Source organism: Papio anubis, chromosome 6 (assembly GCF_008728515.1).
Source record: "Papio anubis isolate 15944 chromosome 6, Panubis1.0, whole genome shotgun sequence".
Classification (NCBI taxonomy): Eukaryota; Metazoa; Chordata; class Mammalia; order Primates; family Cercopithecidae; genus Papio; species Papio anubis.
In genome coordinates, this window is record NC_044981.1 from 107462511 (window position 1) to 107484286 (window position 21776).

At 39.0% G+C, this 21776-nt stretch overlaps 1 protein-coding gene across 5 annotated transcripts in view; it reads right to left on the bottom strand.

Annotated features, from left to right (window-relative positions):
- Positions 1-21776, bottom strand: part of SCAF8 (SR-related CTD associated factor 8) — a 249609-nt gene that overhangs the window by 110391 nt on the left and 117442 nt on the right. For 2 of the 5 annotated variants that reach the window (XR_004184577.1, XR_004184580.1), the window contains exon 22: positions 12902-13162. The exons of 2 other annotated variants lie outside the window; for them this stretch is intronic. The gene's annotated coding sequence lies outside the window, so the exon portion shown is untranslated. Of the gene's footprint in view, positions 1-10004; positions 10161-12901; positions 13163-21776 lie in introns of all 5 variants that reach the window. One more of the 5 variants, XR_004184578.1, reaches the window with a different exon arrangement.

A 21776-nucleotide genomic window follows, 5' to 3' on the forward strand; every position in this document is an offset into this window, starting at 1 on the left:
TCCTCCCATCTCAGCCAACTGAGTAGCTGGAACTACAGGTATGCGCCACCGCGCCCAGCTAATTTTTATATGTATTTTTAAAAAATGGGGTCTTGCTATGTTACCCACGTTGGTCTTGGACTCCTGGCTTCAAGCAATCCTCCTGCCTCAGCCTCCCAAAATGCTGGAATAACATGCATGAGCTACTGCGCCCAGCTGCTGTCTGGTTTTGAATAAATAATACAAGACGGCAAAGGCATGGCTTTCATCAGTTTTATCCCATATCCAGCCCATTAGCAATACATATATATTGTGAAATGTATGCTTTTCTGAAATTCAGGCACTGCTAAAAAGAAAGGGAGACTTTAAATCTAAAGCTGCCCTCCCCAATTCCATTTCCATATATCTTCTAGAATACTTAAATCTTAAGAACGAATATTAACAAGAAGGGTCTGATACTTCTAAAGTCTGTAGTCTTAATTTTTCTCTAGAATCTAGATCATGAAAAAAATAATAGTTACCATGTATTAAAATGCTTACCATGTGCCAGTTCTATTCTAAATATCACTACACTATTCCGCGATGTTATAAACTTTCTGAAACAGATGTAAAACTGAGGCACAGGGCAACTGGGTAATTTGCCTGATGTTGTAAGACCAGGTAGAGACAGAAGTTAGGCTCCAAAGATATGCTCTTTACCCATACAGCATCCAAATGCCCTAAATTAAAATGCTGTAGCTAAAATTTTACATGTGGAACAGGTCTGGGCAGAAGGAAGGGGATGTTCGTCTAAAATAACAAAGGTAAGGTAAAATCATTCTTTCTCTCTTTGACCTTGCATATGATCCTTTCTGATCAAGGCTGGGAGGTAAGAAAGGTTCTAGTGGTTAAGGAAATGATGTTCCAAATAGCAGAAAGGGGTATGCTGGGACCCAAAATAGAGGGGGAAATGAAAGACAATTTCTGGCTTTCTCAGCCTTTTTCCTGAGACCACTCCTGTTTCATATGACTCTACTAGTTAAGGAGGTAAGAATGTATCCATAATCTGAACCAGGGCACCTGCTGCTGACAGACTCCTATTGCCTACAAGAGAAACTACAAGCTCTTAGCTGGGCAGTGAGGGCCCCTCACAACCAGAGGGACCAAGCAGAGCCACTCCTTGCTCTGCATTCACTCCATACTCTTTCATGCCTTCGAGTAACCCCTGCAAATGCACTTCACTTCCAGCAAGCTGCAGGACACCGGTCAAGTGCCAATTTCTCTAATTGCCTTCCCCAATCCACCCCTTTCCATGGTTCATGGATGCATTTCCACAGCACGCAGCTCACATCTCTGCCATGGTGCCAATCACTCTGTCCAGTAATTACCTTCCTGACTGCACTGTGGATTCCTCAAGGGCAGAGATCTTGCTTTCTTTTAGTGTGTGCCTGGTGCTTATGTGTTTGCTGAATAAATGAATGAATGCATTCAATGTAGGCATGATACATTCATGTAAGTCTTAATCAGGTTAAAAGTTTAGAATTTTAAAATTATACAGAGTATTTTCCAAGCTTAGAGCTTCCATATACCCAGAAGAAATGCGAGTCATCCACAAGCATAAATTTAAGAAATTAATTTTTGCCCTCAAATACTTCTATTAATATGCAATAAAATTACTGTATTATTTAAGCATTTTAAAGAAGGAAAATATTGAGTAAAAATATTCCAGCCAGGCATAGTGGCTGAAACCTGTAATCCCACCACTTTGGGAGGACGAAGCAGGTGGATCACTTGAGGTCAGGAGTCCGAGACCAGCCTGGCCAACATGGTAAAACCCTGACTCTACCAAAAATACAAAAATTAGTCGGGTGTGGTGGTGCATGCCTGTAATCCCAGCTACTTGGGAGGCAGAGGCAGGAGAATCACTTGAACCCAGGAGGCGGAGGTTGCAGTGAGCCAAGATCGTGCCACTGCACTTCCTCCTGGGCGACAGAGAAAGACACCCTGTCTAAAACAACAACAACAACAACAAAAAACCCTTAATATTCCAAAAGTTACAAGAGTTTATCATAGTGGAAAAAGTTACTGAAAAGTGACCTAAATAGTATTCTATTTCCTGAGCCTCCATAAACAAATTATTTGCAAAATATGTCTTAATACAATGTCACTCTGGTAACTAAAATAAGTTCAGAAACTGATGTTTTCTCTCCAATAGTCTTATTTATTAAACTTATAAAATACCTGGAAAGCAGTGAAAAGTATTCCTTTTTTGGGGGGGATGGAGTCTCACTCTGTAGCCCAGGCTGGAATACAGTGGCACGATCTTGGCTTACTGCAACCTCCGCTTCCCAGGTTCAAGCGATTCTCCTGCCTCAGCCTCCAGAGTAGCTGGGATTACAGGCGCGTGCCACCACACTTGGCTAATGTTTTGTATTTTTAGTAGAGACGGGGTTTCACTGTGTTGTCCAGGCTGGTTTCAAACTCCTGAGCTCAGGCAATCCACCCACCTCAGCCTCCCAAAGTGTTGGGATTACAGGCATGAGTCACCTGCCCGGCCGATTTTTTTTTATCTTGTAAAAAAACCAACCTGTAACTTAGACTTATAAAATAGGTGGTGATGCCGTATATTCCAGGAGAAGTTCCCTCTCTCCTAGCCATTAGACCACCTGGATTATTGGACATAATTCAGCACTCTAGACTCACTACACATAACAGACCCTAATACAGCTGCAGGAAACATATAAAAAAGAGGCCTACTTCGTCTTTGATAGCTGATTTATAGAAGTTAAAATACAATCATGTTTAAGAAATAGCTGGTATCATATCGTACTATGGAATGCTCTATTCCAGGCTGTTTCACCTTTGTGTGTGTGTGTTTTGGAGTGGGGGGGTGAGAGGGAGTACTCACACATGAAACTCATTTAAAAATCTGAGCACAGGCCAGGTATGGTGGCTCACGCCTGTAATCCGAGCACTTTGGGAGGCCGAGGCAGGTGGATCACCTGAGGTCAGGAGTTTGAGACCAGCCTGGCCAACACGGTAAAACCCCATCTCTACTAAAAATACAAAAATCAGCCGGGCATGGTGGCACATGCCTGAATCCCAGCTACTCAGGAAGCTGAGACAGAATTATTTGAATCCAGGAGGCAGAGGTTGCAGTGAGCCGGGACTGCGCCACTGCACTCCAGCTGGGCAACAGAGTAAGACTCCATCTTTAAAAAAATAAAAAAATGAGCATGGAGTTTTGGGTATTATGGTAATATGGCATATAATTTCAAGGAATATCATGGTCATCCTTATTATTAACACCCTTCGCCTAAGAAATATATGGCTCAGTTAATCAGAAAGGTGGTGTAGTTCATGGCCTTCCATCTAGTCTAGGGAACCCCTACCATCCCTAAAGAAAGGCCAGATGTTTATGAGACATCATGTTTGGGTAATTCTTCTGCCAGTTCACCTACCTATAACAGATGATAGCAAGATGGAACCAAAATGTCTCACTACAGTTGGTTTATCCCACCTACATAGAGGCAGTGACTATGTAGATAGTTGCTTAGGGATACGGGGTTTAAAAGGGTATAGTGAACATAAAAATTTTAACTATTACCAGTCTCACCTTTCAAGACCAAATTTATACCTATAAAAATGTGTCTATATATTTCTGTGCCACATATTGGTTTCCCTCACTCTGGATTGGTACGTGGGTAATAAACTTTGATTACATAGAATTTGAAAGTTAAGCCGGGCGTGGTGGCTCACGCCTGTAATCCTAGCACTTTGGGAGGCAGAGGCGGGTAGATTGTCTGAGCTCAAGAGTTCGAGACCAGCCTGGGCAACGTGGTGAAACCCCGTCTCTACTAAAAAAAATACAAAAAATTAGCCAGGCATAGTGGCACACACCTGTAGTCCCAGGTACTCAGGAGGCTGAGGCACAATAATCACTTGAACCTGGGAGGCGGAGGTTGCAGTGAGCCGAGAGAGCACACTGCACTCCAGCTTGGATGACAGAGCAAGATTCTGTCCCCCTAGCACCCCCACCAACAACAAAAAAAAGAAAGTTAATAAAGTTAATAGAGAGTCCAAATACAAATAAATTACTGCTTTAAAATTTTTAATTGGGTCTGTTGAAGACAAATGCACAAATGCCTTATAAATGACATAACAGATTTCTAATGTGAAAAAATACTATAAAAATTGGAATGCTATAGAGAAACATTGAAGAAAAAACTGTATTTTGTAACTTTCACTGAAACTAGGACATTTAATCGCAAAAAAAGCATCAATACGAGTCACTAAAAACAGCAACTAAAAATGTGATTATGTACTCCACAGAAAAAATTCCAGATTAAAAAAAAAAAAAAAAAAAACTCATTGTACAAGAATGAGCAAAGGAAGAGCTTTAAAGAAAAAAAAGCAGAGAAAATTTAAATTATTAAAGATTCTATACACATCTGGTTTCTTGACATAGATGTTATTCATTCAGAGTTAGTGAACACATAGAATAAACTCTGTTTTGATCCTCAGAGAGCAGCCAATAGAGTGAAGTCTAAGAATTCAGCTACCATATCCCAGCATGAGTTCTACTTAGGAAAAAAAATGGGTATGTAATTATAGCAGATTGAGTATTTACTACATTCTATGTACTATTCTAAGTACTTTACCTATATAACTCAATGACTGCATACCACAATGCTATGAGGCAGGTACTAGTATCAAGCCCTTTTTACAGATGTGGAAACAGGTGTAGAAAGGCTAACTGTAAGATAATCTCATAACTAGTAAGTGGCAGAGTCATAATTCAAATCCAGGCACTCTCTCCAGGACCCACATTGCTAACCACTGCAATGTGCCCTCTGCACTAACGATTAGAGTGTTAGAGCTGAAGGGAGCCATGAAAGCACCTACATTGTATTCTCCTTCTGTAAACTGAGGCCCAATTACATTGTTCTACAATTCCCCACTGCTTGCTTCATTCATGACATTCCTTTATCACCTTTTACAGCCACCTTCACAGTAACTTGGGTCACTGCACAAGGCTGACTGGAGATTTACACATTTGCTTTGACTATCTGATAAGGACACCATTGCAGTTTTATAACAAACCAACATTTAGTTCAGTTCTCACTCTTCTGTTATCAGAAACCTCTGTGGCGATAATCATATAAAACAATATTCTACGAATATTTTGTTGGTACACTCAGAGAATCAAACACTATGTAGCATGGACACTATAATAGTGTAAAGGTCTAAACAGTTTTAATAAGTAAAATCTCATTCTTAAATAGATGACAGTACTGAAAAGAATACCTTTGAAATGATTTTGGATTTGCAAATTAAATGTTCAGAATAGATGAAAAAGTCTCCAGCCCCACCTCAGATGCTGAATCTAATGAATTTAGTTAAAGTTCTCTCAAACTCTGAAACTGAGAGTTTGAATGGTTGTTTCTGTGAAATCATAGTTTCTGGCGCTTTGGCTGATTCACCTAAGTATACTACGGGACAGCGTGTCAGGGCTCTACTCAACCTCATCAGAATACACTCCCATTATGGGAAGAGACAATAACAGGGACTCTCAGATGATGACAGGCAAGTGATTTTGTTAAGAGGTGAGGCGGGAGTGGGGTGGGAATTTGGTTAAGTTCCCAGAAAGATCAATGATGTTATTAGTTATAATATTCTAGGATAACTAGCTCATCCCTAGAAGCAAGCACTGGGTTTCCTTTTATAGGTGCACAGTGACCTCTACTGGTACAAGTATAGAATCCCGAAGTGCAATTTTCTCCATAAGTGATTTTCGGAGGCACAACTAAGAATATTTATTCTTTTAAAATGACACCAAAAAGAAATTATATAATTTTAAAAATACTTATTTTTTGAAACCTTTTATAATTTTGAATTAATGAGATCTCCTCCGCTACCAGAATTAGACATTTCAATTAAAGTTGTCCATACACATAATATCACAGAACGAAAAGAACTAAACAGTACTTTAATTTTAAAATCCTGCTGCTAAGTGTCATGGTGTCAAAACTGCTATAAAATGTAACTATTTTGGAATAACTCCAATTTACCCAAAAAGTACCAAAGGTACCAATTATAGAAGAATTATAGAGTATATTTAAAATTTACAAAATGCTTTGAAACTTTCCATTGTCGAATGCTAAGTGGCTTACTTTCTCATAGATATTTTGCTTCCTTGATTTTAAAACAGTTAAAGCATTGGTTTTCTCTCTTAAATCCCAAAGGCTACCAGAAATAAACTGTAGGTAGGTTTATTGCATTTATAGAAACTTTCAATAGGCGAGTTCAACCTACATGTGAAACAATGCCAAGTGAGATGCTGACGTCAAAGACAGCCTCCATATATGTCATTATTTGTCATGCCTAACAAAATACTGTACATGAGTTCAAAGGAAAATGAGTTTTTAAGAACCCAAAGCAATATTTTTAATTACTTCAGGCTGAAATCATTTCCTTCAAACTCTATTTCTGTAACTTTCCACTGCAGAAAATGAAGTAGAAAAGAATTTAAAATGATACTTTTCAGTGAGGAACACTCAAACCAAATTTCATTCCAACAGCGGGAGAATACAGCTTCCTTCATCTTGCCCATTTTTTTTTTTCTTTAACAAAGTATAATAAAAATAGTTGCGAATTAGTGAGTTAAGACAGTTTTTGCCCAGAACACATACAACAGAGTTCCTTTCCAAGAAATTATTCATTGCTTAGATAAGAGTAATGAATTAGGAAAAAGGAAGACATTTTTATTTAACTTTGATAACTAGGATTTGCATATCTGTATGGCACATTTCTCTTTCACTATTTCTATTAATTAATCAGCCCTATTTGCTGTACTACACGGGAGGCACTGCTGGGGATACCAGGGTGACACGGCATTGTCCTTGCTCCTGAGGAACCAGCACTTAGGGAAAATATGATTGCTATACAAGTAGCTGTAAGAACATATTTTATTTTATTATTTTATTTTGAGATGGAGTCTTGCTCTGGCACCCAGGCAGGAGTGCAGTGGCATGATCTTGGCTGACTGCAACCTCCGCCTCCCAGGTTCAAGCGATCCTAGTACCTCAGCCTCCTGGGATTACTGGTGTGCGCCATCATGCCCGACTAATTTTTGTATTTTCAGTAGAGACAGGGTTTCGCCACGTTGGCCAGGCTGCTCTCGAACTCCTGACCTCACGTGATCTGCCCACCTTGGCCTCCCAAAGTGCTGGAATCACAGGCATAAGCCACTGTGCCCAGCCTATAAGGACATATTTTAAATAATTAACCCTTAATAGATAGTTTTTACTAAAAAATGATCCAAACTTTTCATACAACTCCCTACCACCTCCCCTACCCCTGCCCCACATAACAGTATCTGTAGCCACCTTGCGGGGCCCTGCTTCTGCAGACCTGTCAATGTCTTCTCTCCTTTCACATTTTGGGCATCAGATGGGGAAAATTATGCTTCTGGGCGCGGTGGCTCAAGCCTATAATCCCAGCACTTTGGGAGGCCAAGACGGGCGGATCACGAGGTCAGGAGATCGAGACCATCCTGGCTAACACGGTGAAACCCCGTCTCTACTAAAAATTACAAAAAACTAGCCGGGCGAGGTGGCGGCGCCTGTAGTCCCAGCTACTCGGGAGGCTGAGGCAGGAGAATGACGTAAACCCGGGAGGCGGAGCTTGCAGTGAGCTGAGATCCGGCCACTGCACCCCAGCCTGGGCGGCAGAGCGAGACTCCGTCTCAAAAAAAAAAAAAAAAAAAAAAAAAAGGAATATCCATATTAACCACTGTTAAAGCAATTACTGGGCCAGGCGCAGTGGCTTATACCTGTAACCTCAGCAGTTTGGGAGGCCAAGGTGGGAGGATCACTTGGGCCAGGAGTTTGAGACCAGCCCGGGCAATACAGCAAGACCTCCGCTCTACAAATAATTTTTAAAATTAGCTGGGCATGGTGGTTCCTTTCTGTGGTCCCAGCTACTCAGGAGGCTGAGGCAAGAGAATTGCTTGAGCTCAGGCAGTCAAAGCTGCCGTGAGCTGAGATCATGCCACTGCACTCCAGACGCTGCCTCAAAACCACCCCCACCACTGAAAAAAAACAACTCACAATTGCCACCACACAACTCCTACTCAAATAATCCTATCAGTAAAATATGCCCTAGGATCACATAGTGAATAGACACACACTAACAGCTTTCAGTAGTGAAAGGTGAAGAGAAAGAGTGAAGCCCCATGGTGAATCCATCAGGGCCTGGCCTCTGTTTTGTACTCTCTATTCCCAGCCTACAGGATAATGCTTTACTCACATTAGGATGACACGGGACACTACGAAAGCAATTTTCTAAAAGTTAACTCTAATTCCCTGAAAACATTCATGGGTTTTAAAATTATTAACATTAAATCACAGCCGGCCATGCTAGCTCACACCTGTAATCCCAGCACTTTGGGAGGCCGAGGTGAGTGGATCACTTGAGGTCAGGAGGTCGAGACCAGCCTGGCCAATATGGCGAAACCCCCTCTCTACTAAAAATATAAAATTAGCCAGGTGTGGTGGTGGGCACCTGTGATCCCAGCTACCTGGGAAGCTGAGGCAGGAGAATCGCTTGAACCCAGGAGGCAGAGGTTGCAGTGAGCTGAGATTATGCCACTGCAATCCAGCCTGGGTGACAAGAGTGAAACTCTTATCTCAAAACCAAACAAAACATTACATCAAGAAATTCCATGTAACTACTATATCCCTGAGTGCTCTAAAATAACATGTCTAAGAAAAGAAAAACATCCTTCCAAACTCTGTCAAGACTGGGTAGAATAGGGAGGAGAACAGGAAACAGCTGAAATCCTCCTCAGTAGAGGACTGGAGCACCATGGGAAACTGCAGATACTGGGCACAACAGAAAAACAGGAAACGTGTTCCTCAGGAGAAAACTGGTTAACTAAATTATGGTTAAGCATACAGCAGAATATTATACAGGCATTACAAATGATGTGCAGCTTATATGCTCGGGAAGCATCTAGAAGAACACATGAGGAACTAACAGTGGTTGCCTCTGCAGAAGAAGAATTAGGCTGGCTGGCTAATTATGAATTTTTTACTTCATCTCCTTTGTTACGGGTTGAATGAGTTATGATAAACATGTATTATTTTTAAAACAAAACAGACAAAAATACGAAATAAACACCATTTTGAATGACAAGAAAAAAAGGAAAAATGACTGTGCTGTGGATGGTAGAAAGAAACAGGTATTATGAGATCAGCGTGAGAGATGTTCATGACAAAAAAATAGGACAGAGTACCGAACTTTTAAAAATTTTGGTCAGATGAAGCAATCTGATAAACTCATTTGTCAAAGCAAACTAATATTAATTTGAAAAAATAAGAAATCACTGAATTGAGTAAAGTGACAGCATTCCTGGAAGGAAATAAACCTTTACATGAAAGTCACTCAGTGTGAGAATGTTAAAATGTTCATATTTTCTATTTCTACAGTTATCCTCACATAGTTTCTTGTATGCTTTAATCAAAGTATCACCCCAAATGTTAACCACTCCAAGAATCAGCAGTGAACAAAACTACATTGTCCTTCACCCGTGGAAGCTTTTGTTGCACAAATTTCAAAAGCCTTGTCAAAGGCAGAAACTAGTTAGCACAAAGAATTGATGTCACAGGATAAACAATTTGTACAAATCCTGAAGATACTCGAATGACAAGTTCTGTGCTTAGGACAACATTCTCCATGAGGACAAAGAAGGCAGTAAAAAAGTTTCAAGAACCACCACAATTCAAACATGTAACACTGCTTTTAAATACTGATCAAACGTTAAGGCTCCAAAATGCTGTAATTAAGAGATTCATTTTTTCCTTTATTTTTTGAAAGCATTGTTCAAAAAACAAGAAAAGCAACTATGTTATCCAATATGAAATTCCACAATATGAATTTTCAGCTTAGCAACTAGTCTAGGTAATGATTAACTGGAATAAGGCAATGACAGGAAGAAAACCCAAACCAGGAAGAGCTGTCGCTACAAACTACAGAATGCTCACCTGCCTGAGGGGGACACAGGAGGGAGAGTCTGGGACCGAAGAGCAAGAATTCCATGTGGACTTGGAGTTCCTGATCATTCAGCAGTCATTCATTTCAGTTAAGGGTAGACTTTGCTCTCGTGAAAATGTGCGTGTGATAGAAAGTATATGAGGAACCTCAAGAAAGAGAGAAGGATAACTTTTTAAAAATTCCCTGGAAGATATTGGGGTAGGCTAATTTCAAAATCAATAAAAACAAGCAGAAAAGAAAGCCGGGACAATGAAAACTTCACTTATTTTACAGTATCATCTGAGACTGGCAACATATTTTACAGATTACATTCCCAAAGTGTGTGTGTGTGTGTGTGTGTGTGCGCGCGTGCGCGCACGTGCGTACACATTCATACATGTATGCAACTATGCATTTAAAGACTCCATTTTATCAGCAATGAGAACAATTTCACAATTCTGCTGTTTTTGTGGCTGTAACCTTTACTGAGTCAATTCTCTTGTTCATTTTCAAAGACTTATCATCTTGGGAAACTAAAATAGTAATATTCCTAATCTTCTGGCAAAGCTAACCATCAAATCATCAGTAAAGAATTTGCCCCTCATGAGTCTATAACAAAGTCAAATTCCTGCACTAGTTAAATTATCTGGCAATGGTAAAATTCTGTTGGGGATTACAAAATGAGAGGAATGTTAATAACATTCCAAATAAGTCCTTTAAAATTAAAGCTACAAGGAACTTTAAATTAACAAGAGTATGCTCCAAGGGAGATGCATCTAGTACCACATAACTAATAAAAGTAGTTGACAGTCCTGAAGGTATGAGCATTTATCCTTTAAAGGTGTTGAAATGTTTTATATTCAGCTAAAAGATTTCATGCTACTATGACCAAATTTAATGGAGACATCTTCATTTCTGAGTTTTATAGCAGAGTCTCCAGATGCTCTATTTAAAAGCACAATGCAATCTAACAGCAGATTTGAAAATCAAATGATTTCCAGAAAACTGGTAACCGGAAAAACTGAAAACTGATTTTTGCTATAGCTAATGAATTTTTTAATCTTTTCACTTGGTAGTAAAGCTGTGTCAGGAACATTTTGTCTTTTGGCAGCTAGTAGGAATTTCAAAATCCCACTTTCTCCTTGGAAACGTATTGATTAGGTCTTTTTTTTTTTTTTTTTTTTTTTGAGGGAGTTTCACTCTTGTTGCCCAGGCTGGAGTGCAATGGCATGATCTGGGATCACTGCAACCTCGCCTCCTGGTTCAAGTGATTCTCCTGCCTCAGCTGGGATTACAGGCATGCACCACCACGCCTGGCAAATTTTGTATTTTTAGTAGAGATGGGGTTTCTCCATGTTGGTCAGGCTGGTCTCGAAATCCCGACCTCAGGTGATCCACCTGCCTCGGCCTCCCAAAGTGCTGGGATTATAGGCATGAGCCACCACACCCGGCCTGATTAAGTCTTTTATGGCTGAGGCTGTACCTAACACCCACCTTGATGGGATCCAGTTAGTCACTTGTTTCTCATTTAAATATACAACTAAGTTGCAAACTACAAAGCTACACAGTCTACATCAAGCTAACTACACTATATATAGTTTGATGTATAATCAATGTACATTATGATGCTACAAAATGCTTTCTCTTTTGAGAAAGACTTACATTTTTAAAGCCAGTGGAAAATAATCCAAATTAAAAATCAACACAACAGATATATAGAAAAAAAAGAAGAGCTAGGAACAAAACTGCCTTGTTAAAATGCTTCTCTTAGAAAGATGATAGCTTGCACATTTGCATCTAATCCACCTGACGCACAGAGCATTACTGCTGCTTCTGTCTCTTCTTGAACAAATACAGACCTTGGGCTTTACAGACTAATTCAAATGTGTATAAATCAATTGCTTCCTTCCTGCTGTTGCTCTTTTCAGATAGCAGACAAGAGGCTCTAGTTTAAGGATGGCAGTCAGGATGGACACATTAGAAAGAAACATTTTAGTTTCAATGTTACCATAAAATCAGAACGGAAAGCGGCATGCTATATTATATATTACAGTTTAGGTTCCATTTCTAACTCCACCTAAAATGAATATGAACACTCATTTTTAAGTGTTTGTCAGTCAAATAAAATAATAGTCTAAATTTATTCACATATGTACCAACCAAAGGCCAATAAACTTAAAAGGAAGCCAAGTGTAATAAAAAGGCAGCTATAAGGTCTCCTGTTTGAATTTTTACTCAGTAAAAAAAAAAAAAAAAAAAGTAAGAAATAAATGATACTTAGTAATCCATCTTTCTCCCCAACTGCCATCCCTTCACACATCTAAAATAGGCTAACTTCACCTACTCTAACTTCTGAGATTGTTTTGGAGTTCCTGTTTTAATTTTTTGTTTTTAAGACTGGATAGTTAAGTTACTAGAATTTTTAGATACAGGTTCAATGGTCATTATAATATACTCTAAGGAGGGCTCTAATTATTATAGGGGATTTCAAATTTGCAGTTCAACAGGCAGAGTAGAAATCATTCAATTCTAGAAATTGGTATCATTAGCATTCTTACAGAAGAAAAATGGAATGAGATTTGACAGATTAAACACATATACCACAGGCTGGGCTGCTATGTGAATAGTATTCAACGCTTCAAAGGGGGAACCATTTTACGAGGTAACAAGAATTGCTTGCACTGTAAGAAATAGTGCAAAACTAACCCCCAAACACCAGCAGATTATTTAATGTTCTTTTGGCTTCCACCTAGTAAGATACCATAAATAATATGGTCTACTGGGAAATGTCCCATGTAGAAATAACCTAATATATAAGAAATGAGAAGGTTCCTTGCTAGAGTAACTCTATAGAAAATTAGAATTCTTTCATCAGTGGGTCTCAAAATATAGTATGCATATAAATTACCTGGATTGCTGGGTAAAGATGCAGGTTTCCTCCACCTACTCCCAAAGCTTTTAGCTCTATTAGGTCTTGGGAGGGGCTCAGCCTGAATTTTAAACAAATCCTTTGTGTATTCTAATACAGGTATCCATGGTCCACACATTGAGAAACACTGATCTTAAAGGTGTGAGACATCCTTTATAGCTGGCCTCTTCTGTAGGGTGATTCCACGGGGGCGGTGTGCTCTGTCCAAAAGTGTGAATTACCTGCCATTTCATCATTAACCTATAATGAAAATTTGACAAGGAAAGCTCTTGGTTTACAAAAGTCACTTATTAAAGTGAGAATTTGTGTTTTTTAAAAAAGAGATTATCCCCCAAATCACAAACTCACTGAATAACAGCTGATTGTCTAGAATCTATTATGATAGCTAGACAATCTATTGTAATATTAGGGTCCATGGGGACAATGAAGAGAGACACGGGGAAAATAGTGGGGGGAAAAAAGGCAAAAGGCAATAATCTACTTATAATTCTGCCTAGACCCAGCCTTATGTGTCATATAAAAGTGTACACTAGGCCGGGTGCAGAGGTTTACACCTGTAATCCCAGCACTTTGGGAGGCCAAGGCGGGCGGATCACTCGAGGTCAGGAGTTTGAGACCAGCCTGGCCAACATGGAGAAACCCCATCTCTACTAAAACTGCAAAAAATTAGTGGAGTGTGGTGGCAGGCGCCTGTAATCCCAGCTACTCGGGAGGCTGAGGCAGAATTGCTTGACCCTGGGAGGCAGAGGTTGCAGTGAGCTGGGATTGCGCCACAGAACTGTGCCTCAAAAAAAAAAAAAAAAAAAAAAGTGTATACCCCACACAAGGGTACTCTGGAGCAAATCCATTAGTCTCTCCAACCCCATTTTCATACCATACACAAAACTACCAAATTAATCTCTCCTTAAACATCAATTCATTTTTCAGTTAGAGAACCTATACTAAGTCCCCTGACTCCTCCTCTGGAGTCTATGTGAACTATGAACTACTCCGCTTCTGATGATGAAGATTCTGTATAACGCTATCTCACTTAACCAATCCAGCCATAAGTCTGTCACCTTCTCCTAAAGTGGACTTCCCAGCTCCAGTCAGACGGAGCTCACATTTCATTAACTTTCGAGGGGTTGACTCTTAGGCTTTACACCTTTGCTCTAGTTGGTCTCATAACTGATCAGTATCCCTACATGCAAATACCTTTCACCCTTTCTCAGCCTTTAAGATAGTCCTTTGAGGCCTAACCCAAATCCCACTCCCACCATAAATCTAGTCACCACTACATTCTTTTCTCTTCATATGGAGCATTTTGCACCTTCACCAAGTACTGAAGCACTTGGCTATATTCAACCTTGGGTTTTTTACACTATTCTTTAGTATCTTCCCCATCGCCCACCACCTTTCTAAGTTCCTTGAAGGCGGTAACACTTACAGAATTTCCTGGTATCTCCATCCCCACCCAATCTCTCACTCAAACAAAATGCTAGCATATAAAATTGGCTTGATAAATAGCTATCACAATTTATGCATTTAATTATCATCAAATTGCATCCCAATGAATACCTGTAAATTGATTTATTAAACAAATATCTGAGCAACCATCATACATCAAGAGCCATTCGGAGGCACTGGGGCTATCCTTAGTGCATTCTTTGTCCTCAACTATCTTATGTAAGCCCTTAAAACAAAAACTATCTTTTTTCTGCTACTAGTATCACACGAAGATCTACAGTAGCTCTTCATTACAGATTCTGAGCGTTAACCAGAGAGTTTTCTACTCTGTAAGTTACTGGCACCCCTATGACAGCCGAGAAGAGAAGCTAAAACACCAGTTTCCCCCAGACCAACAACGCTGAGTCTTCTATGTTATCACATTAACAACATGAGATTAATTTAAGGTATGGAATTTACTTCCTGTGGGTGCCCTATTCAGTACCTAGTAGATACATATATTAGATGTCAGCTGTAATAATTTTCATTTTAAAAGCCACAAACTAAAGATACATATAAACTGCCATCGTTAAAGATTTCTATCACTATGATTACCTTTTTCTGAAATAATAAAAAGGACAGGACTATACACATAGAAAAAAGGCTTCTCAAGGATTAAAAGCTCTTATGAGACTTAGTATTTATTATTTTAAAAAATCATGGTAAAATGTATACAACATGAAATTTGCCATTTTAATGGCTTATATATTAAGAAAAATATTTAAATAGTACTATAATACTGACTAAAACATGGGATTCTTTATTGCAAAAAACTCGCTATGATTAATACCTGAATTTGGAAACTAGTGTTAGTAAATATCTTTTTTACATTCTACTGCTGAAAAAGTAATTAAAATATGCCATTAGTGGTTAAATCATTTGTATTTCAGGTAGTAAAATAAAATACAATACTTAATATTATACTTCCTAGTTTTTCTTTTTTTTTTTTTTTTTTGAGATGGAGTCTTACTCTTCATTCCCAGGCTGGGGTGAAATGGTGCGATCTCCAGTCACCACAACCTCCACCTCCTGGGTTCAAGCAATTCTTCTCCCTCACACTCCCAAGTAGCTGGAATTATAAGGCACCCACCACCACACCCAGCTAAATTTTGTATTTTTAGTAGAGATGGGGTTTCATCATGTTGGTCAGGCTGGTCTTGAACTCCTGACGTTAGGTGATCCACCCGCCTAGGCCTCCCAAAGTGCTGGGATCCCAAAGTGCGGGACTGGGTGAGCCACCTCGCCCAGCCTATACTTCCTAGTTTTTCTGCATTATTTTCTTAAAATTCACAAATGGTTCCTAATAACAGTAGCCAAAAATCTTTACAAAGACAGCTTATTGAGAAAGCCTGGCCAACATGGTTAAAGCCCGTCTCTACTAAAAATGCAAAAATTAGCTGGGTATGGTGGCGCATGCCTGTAGTGCCAGCTACTTGGGAGGCTGAGGTGGGAGGATCACTTGAACCTGGGAGGCAGAGGCTGCAGTGAGCTGAGATCACGCCACCACACTCCAGCCTGGGTGACAGAGCGAGACTCCGTCTCAAAAAAAAAAAAAAGCTTATTATGTAATAGGTACCTGCTAAGTACTTTACATGCATTACTCCTTTTTTTCTTAGTGAGGTATCAATTCACATAAATTTCACCTTTTTCAAGTGTACAACTCAGTAGTTCTAAGTATATTGACAAAGATGTGTAACTACCACCAATTTCAGAACATCTTCATCATGCTAAAAGGAAACTGTAACCATCGGCAGTCACTGTCCATTCTTTCCCACCCCCTCACCCCTAAGCCACTGGTAACCACTTATCTATTTTCTGTCTCTACTGATTTGGCTTCTCTGGACATTTCATATAAATAAATCATAATATGTGATCTTTTGTGTCTGGCTTTTTTTTGTGTGTGTGTGATGGAGTTTCGCTCTTGTCACCCAGGCTGCAGTGCAATAGCATGATCTCGGCTCACTGTGACCTCTGCCTCCTGGGTTCAAGCGATTCTCCTGTTTCAGCCTCCCGAGTAGCCGGGATTACAGGTGCACACCACCACGGCCAGCTAATTTTTTTGTAGTTTTAGTAGAGACGGGGTTTCACCATGTTGGTCAGGCTGGTCACCGACTCCTGACCTCAGGTGATCCACCCACTTTGGCCTCCCAAAGTGCTGGGATTACAGGCATGAGCCACCGCATCCGGCCTGTATCTGGCTTCTTGTACTTAGCAAAGTATCGTCAAGATTCAACCATGCCGTGGCATGTGTTAGCACCATGCATTACTCTTTAGGTCTTCAAAACAAACACTTAAGCTCAATACAATAATTGGCCCATTTTACATTAACAAAAAAAACTGAGACAATGAGACATGAAGTCACTTGCCCTCCTTGAGTCTCTCTGAATTCAAGTTTATTCATTGCATTTCTATAGAGATGTGTAAATTGTAAACATTTGATTATATGCAAACTTATATGGAATACAGTATATATTAAAAAAGAACACTGCTACCTAGGCCCATGACTATAAGTCACAAACTCTTTTAAATTTTTTCTTTTCTAAAAAATAAGTGATCTCTATGGTGTTTTCAAACTCCAAGATATTGTTAAAACATTAAAGGTTTATTCACTTTCTCTTCAACTCTGATCTGGTGCCCAATCTTTCAGAATAAAAGACTAATTACTAACGATCATTGATATCATGATACATTGTTGAGAATACGGCTTTATAAAGTATACAGTGAACTGAACGGGTCAATATGGCAATAACGTAGTTCATAGTATGAAAATGAACTCAGTATTTCCTTATATTGTCTGTAAATAATATGTTTATATTGCAACAAATCAGAAAGTAGCAAACATCATTTTTAGGGCTGCAGAATTTTTTAAAAAGTCTCTCTGGAAAGATCCTGACAGCTACACATGAGGACACTTCTAGGAAGAATTATGGACGAGTTCTTGACGAACTGATCCAGAATGTTATATATAACTGAACACTTCAAACTCAATGTAAAATCTGCCCAGCAGCAGTTAGTAGATAATCTTTCTGGTCTTCTGGTAATCTTAAGGATGGACTGACTTACTTAAAATTGTCTGTCAACATGTGTATGTGTCTGTCATAGGTAATAACATAGATGTAAATGGCAGCTGGTATATGAAGCACCCTAACTGAATACTATCTGTATTTGGAAAAAACAAGCCGAGTTGCTCAGAAAAGGCAAATATAATACATAAAAGACTGAAGAAGAAGGGATTAAAGCAGTCTATGTATTTATTGTAAAGCAGAATACATATTTATCGCAACATTATGTTACGTTATCTTTAACGAGAAATAGCATTTTAAAGATGTGGCTTAAAAGAGTCTGAAAACTTCACTGAATAATATTTGGAAAAAAACACCCCAAGACATTTTAATAAGTCTTAAAACACAAATTAAAATACCAGCATAGAGTTTATATTTATAAAAATAAGAATCAGCATTGCCAAGCATGGTAACTCCTTAATGGAAACTAACCAGAAGTGAGAATTTAAAAAATAATTTTTAAATATAGTTTGGGACAGAGAATTCTGAATCATATAATTTTAATTAAGGTAAACAGCCTATGTTATCAGCAATTGCTCTTCTAGAGTAACACTATAAAATAGGACTTCCTGGAAATGTTCTGTATTTGTGCTGCTCAATTTGGTAGCCACTAGCTAATGTGACTGTTGAGCATTGAAGGGTGACTGGTGTGAATGAGGAACTGAATTTTAAATTTTTTATAAATTTAAATAGCAATATGTGACTGAAGGCTACCATATCGGACAGTACAAGACTTGAATAACACGTGACATCATGCTGTAAAAGGACACTACCATTACTGTACTGGAAACTTTCAAAAGTTAAAGAGGAGACTAGGGTTATTCATGTTGGGTGCGCAGGGTGGGGACAACAGGAGAAAAGAAATGTCCAAAGAAACCTAAATTTGACCTCCACGATTTTAGCAATGTTTCCTTTAAATCCATGGACTAGGGCTACGAATATTTAAAAAAAAAAAAAAAAGGAAGGAAGGAAGAGAGAAAAGGAAGCAGAAATCACAAAGACAGAAGGAAAGATTCCCTAAGTAATTGCCAGTAAGTATTAGTAGCAGTCAACATTTATTATGCAGTCTGTTTTATGTATTGTACTAAGCACTGCATATGTATTTACATTTGACCCTCAAAATGAGTCTTCTAGGTACTTTTTATTTCCATTTTTATAGATGAGGATATTGAGACTTAGGAAGTTAATTTGCTGAAACAAAAAGGCATCTTCTAATGAAAATCTAGCAACTAGTGTCCTTTCTCTATGTTCTAGCTGTATCTTACAAACCCATCTGTTACATCAATTCACACATTATATTGAAATAGAGTTTACTGGCTGTCTCCCCCTTTTTAAAAGGCAAACTCCTTAAAGGCAGGGACTGTGCTCTGTCAATACCATAATATCTTTCTCAATTACCTACTGTCACCAACTTTCATCAATCAAGGCATCTGAAATATGTTCTTCAATAAGTATTTGCTGAATTGAGTATGAATTTGTTTCTACATTCCAATGATAAACATGTGGTAACATACTCTCTTTCTCACCCTTCAGGCGTCTACATTTGAGTTTTGAAACGAGTTGAAAATCTGTTTAAACTATTTTGTAAACTATTCCAAATAATCTAGAAACTTGGAACTCTCATAATCTGATAAAAACATTTAACTGTAAGCTATTTTTTTCAGGCCCATTAATTTAAATACCATATTTCCCATATTTTTAGAAATATTTTAATAGAAACTTTAATACTGTGACTGAGACATGTACTACACAAAAGCTGTGCCATATAACAACATTCACCTCTGTATGTTGATGTGTAAGAATGGAAGACATACCTCTTAAGGTGCTTGAGCTGAACACAGTGTTTACATTAACTTTTAAATAATAAAGTTTCGATGATTTCCAATCTTTTCATCTTATTTACCAATGACACTTTTTAAAGACCTTTCACATTTTACTAAATTCTATTCTCTCCTAATGGGCACCTTGCCAGTATCTACTAAAGTAGAATGAGGCCTAGGACAAACTTAGGGAAGCCTGTCAAAAAATCAGAAAGAACCAAAGAAGTCTAAGAAGGTATTCCCTCAGTCCTAATCCACAGACTTCCACCTCAACATTTCATGAAATTCAACCTATAGGCAAAACAAAAATTTTCGTATGAGACATGCTCTCAAGGCTCTAATATTATCAGAGATGGTATCAAATAAAACTCTTAAATACACCATGGAACAGCTCTAGTTAAAAAATGATCTCGCCTTCAGAAACAACTGTACATATGGCTTCTGCTAACTGTTGTCTAGGAGGAAAAAAAACATTATTCAGTTTAACTGCTATTTTTAAATGTTTTACTTTTCTTGTCACTAAGCTGATTTACAAAATTCTTTTAATCTGTAGTAACATCAAAAATAAGACTTCAAATATACGAAAACCCATGTTTGTTGGGGAAACGATAAATGAACTACAACTAAATTTTATCACACCTATGAATCACTTGAGGATCTTTTAAAAATGCAGATCCTGATTCGGTGACTGGGATGAAGCCTAAGATTCTAAGCATCACAAGCTTCCAAGTGATGCTGAAGTTGTTGGTGCAAGGCTTTGTGTAACAAATAACTAATTTTTCCAGATCTCAGTGGTTTGATTCTTCTAGGTTTTGTTTTGAAGACAGGGTCTTGGCTGGGTGCAGTGGCTTACACCTGTAATCCCCACACTTCGGGAGGCCAAGGCAGGTGGATTACCTGAGGTCAGGAATTCAAGACCAGCCTGGCTAACATGGTGAAACCCGGTAGTGGCAGGTGCCTGTGGTCCCAGCTACTTGGTACTGAGGCAGAGACTGCAGTGAGGTGAGATCGTGCACTCCAGCTTGCGCAACAGAGTGAGACTGTCTCAAAAAAAAAAAAAAAAAGACAGGGTCTCATTTTGTCACCCAGGCTGGAGTGCAGCGGCGTGAACACAGCTCACTGAAGCCTTGACCTTCTGGGCTCAAGTGATCTGCTTACCTCAGCCTCCCAAGTAGCTGCAACGACAGGCGCACACCACCATACCTGGCTAATATTTTTAGGTTTTTTTGTAGAGATGGAGTCTTACTTTGTTGCTCAGGCTGGTCTCAATCTCCCGGGCTCAAGCAATCCTCCTACCTCAGCCTCCCAAAGTGCTGGAATTGTACTGTGCCAAGTCTCTTCTCATTTTTAAAATGTTCGTTTATGCTTTCAACAAATTTTTACTAAATGTGTACTATGAGTCAGACATTATAAGCATGAATAAGATCTTTGTCCTCAAAGAGCTCATTTGGTTAAAATAGAAAAAGCAAACAGGTCAACTAAGTAGGAGTCTACACGGTGGAGATGGGGACAGCATTTCAGGGAGAAGAAACAGTCAAGCAGTAAAAGCACTCTGGAGGAACTTCTAAGAGTATCAAATTGCTGAAACACATGGTATTTACAGCAGAGACCAGAGAAGAAACTGGAAAAGTAAACAGTTAGGTTATGATGAGTCCAGCAAGTCAGAATAAGCAGTTTAAGTTTTATTTGGTAGGTTATCACAGAAATGAAGAACTTTCAGTAGGTATGTGTGTTCAGATGTGTATTACAACATTAATGATTGTATAAAGTAATAGCAGCTAACATTATGTATCCAGAACTGTTCCAAGTGCTTTACATGTACTCAGTCGCTTAACCCTACATCAACCTTATAAAATTGGTACTAACGTGTTCATTACCACTAGGAATTTTGAAGCACCCAAAACAAAAATGATTCGCCCTCAATTCAAACTCCGGTAATGTAGTTCCAGATGCTACGCTCTCTTTTTACCTAGGAAAATTCTGGAAAAAAATACTCTGGTAAGCACTGCAGATGTCTTTGTCAGTACTGAGCCTGGAAGATAGTTTTGAAGCCACTGCAACCATCAATGAAGGACTGAATCAAGGCCGGCACGGTGGCTCACACCTGTAATCCAACACTTTGGGAGCCCAAGGTGGGCGGATCATGAGGTCAGGAGTTCGAGACCAGGCTGGCCAACGTGGGGAAACCCATCTCTACTAAAAATACAAAAATTAGCCAGGCGTGGTGGCAGGCTCCTGTAATCTCAGCTACTTGGGAGGCTGAGGCAGGAGAATCGTTTGAAACTGGGAAGGTGAAGGTTGCAGTGAGCCGAGATCGTGCCAGTGCACTCTAGCCCGGACAACAAGAGTGAAATTCCGTCTCAAAAAAAAAAGGACTGAATCAAGGCCATGGAAATGCAAATTTCAGTTATATTTAGTAAGTAAAAATCCTTACCACTTTGTTACTAAGGAATGTTACGAGAGCAAAAGAGAATAGTTTCCTAGTCT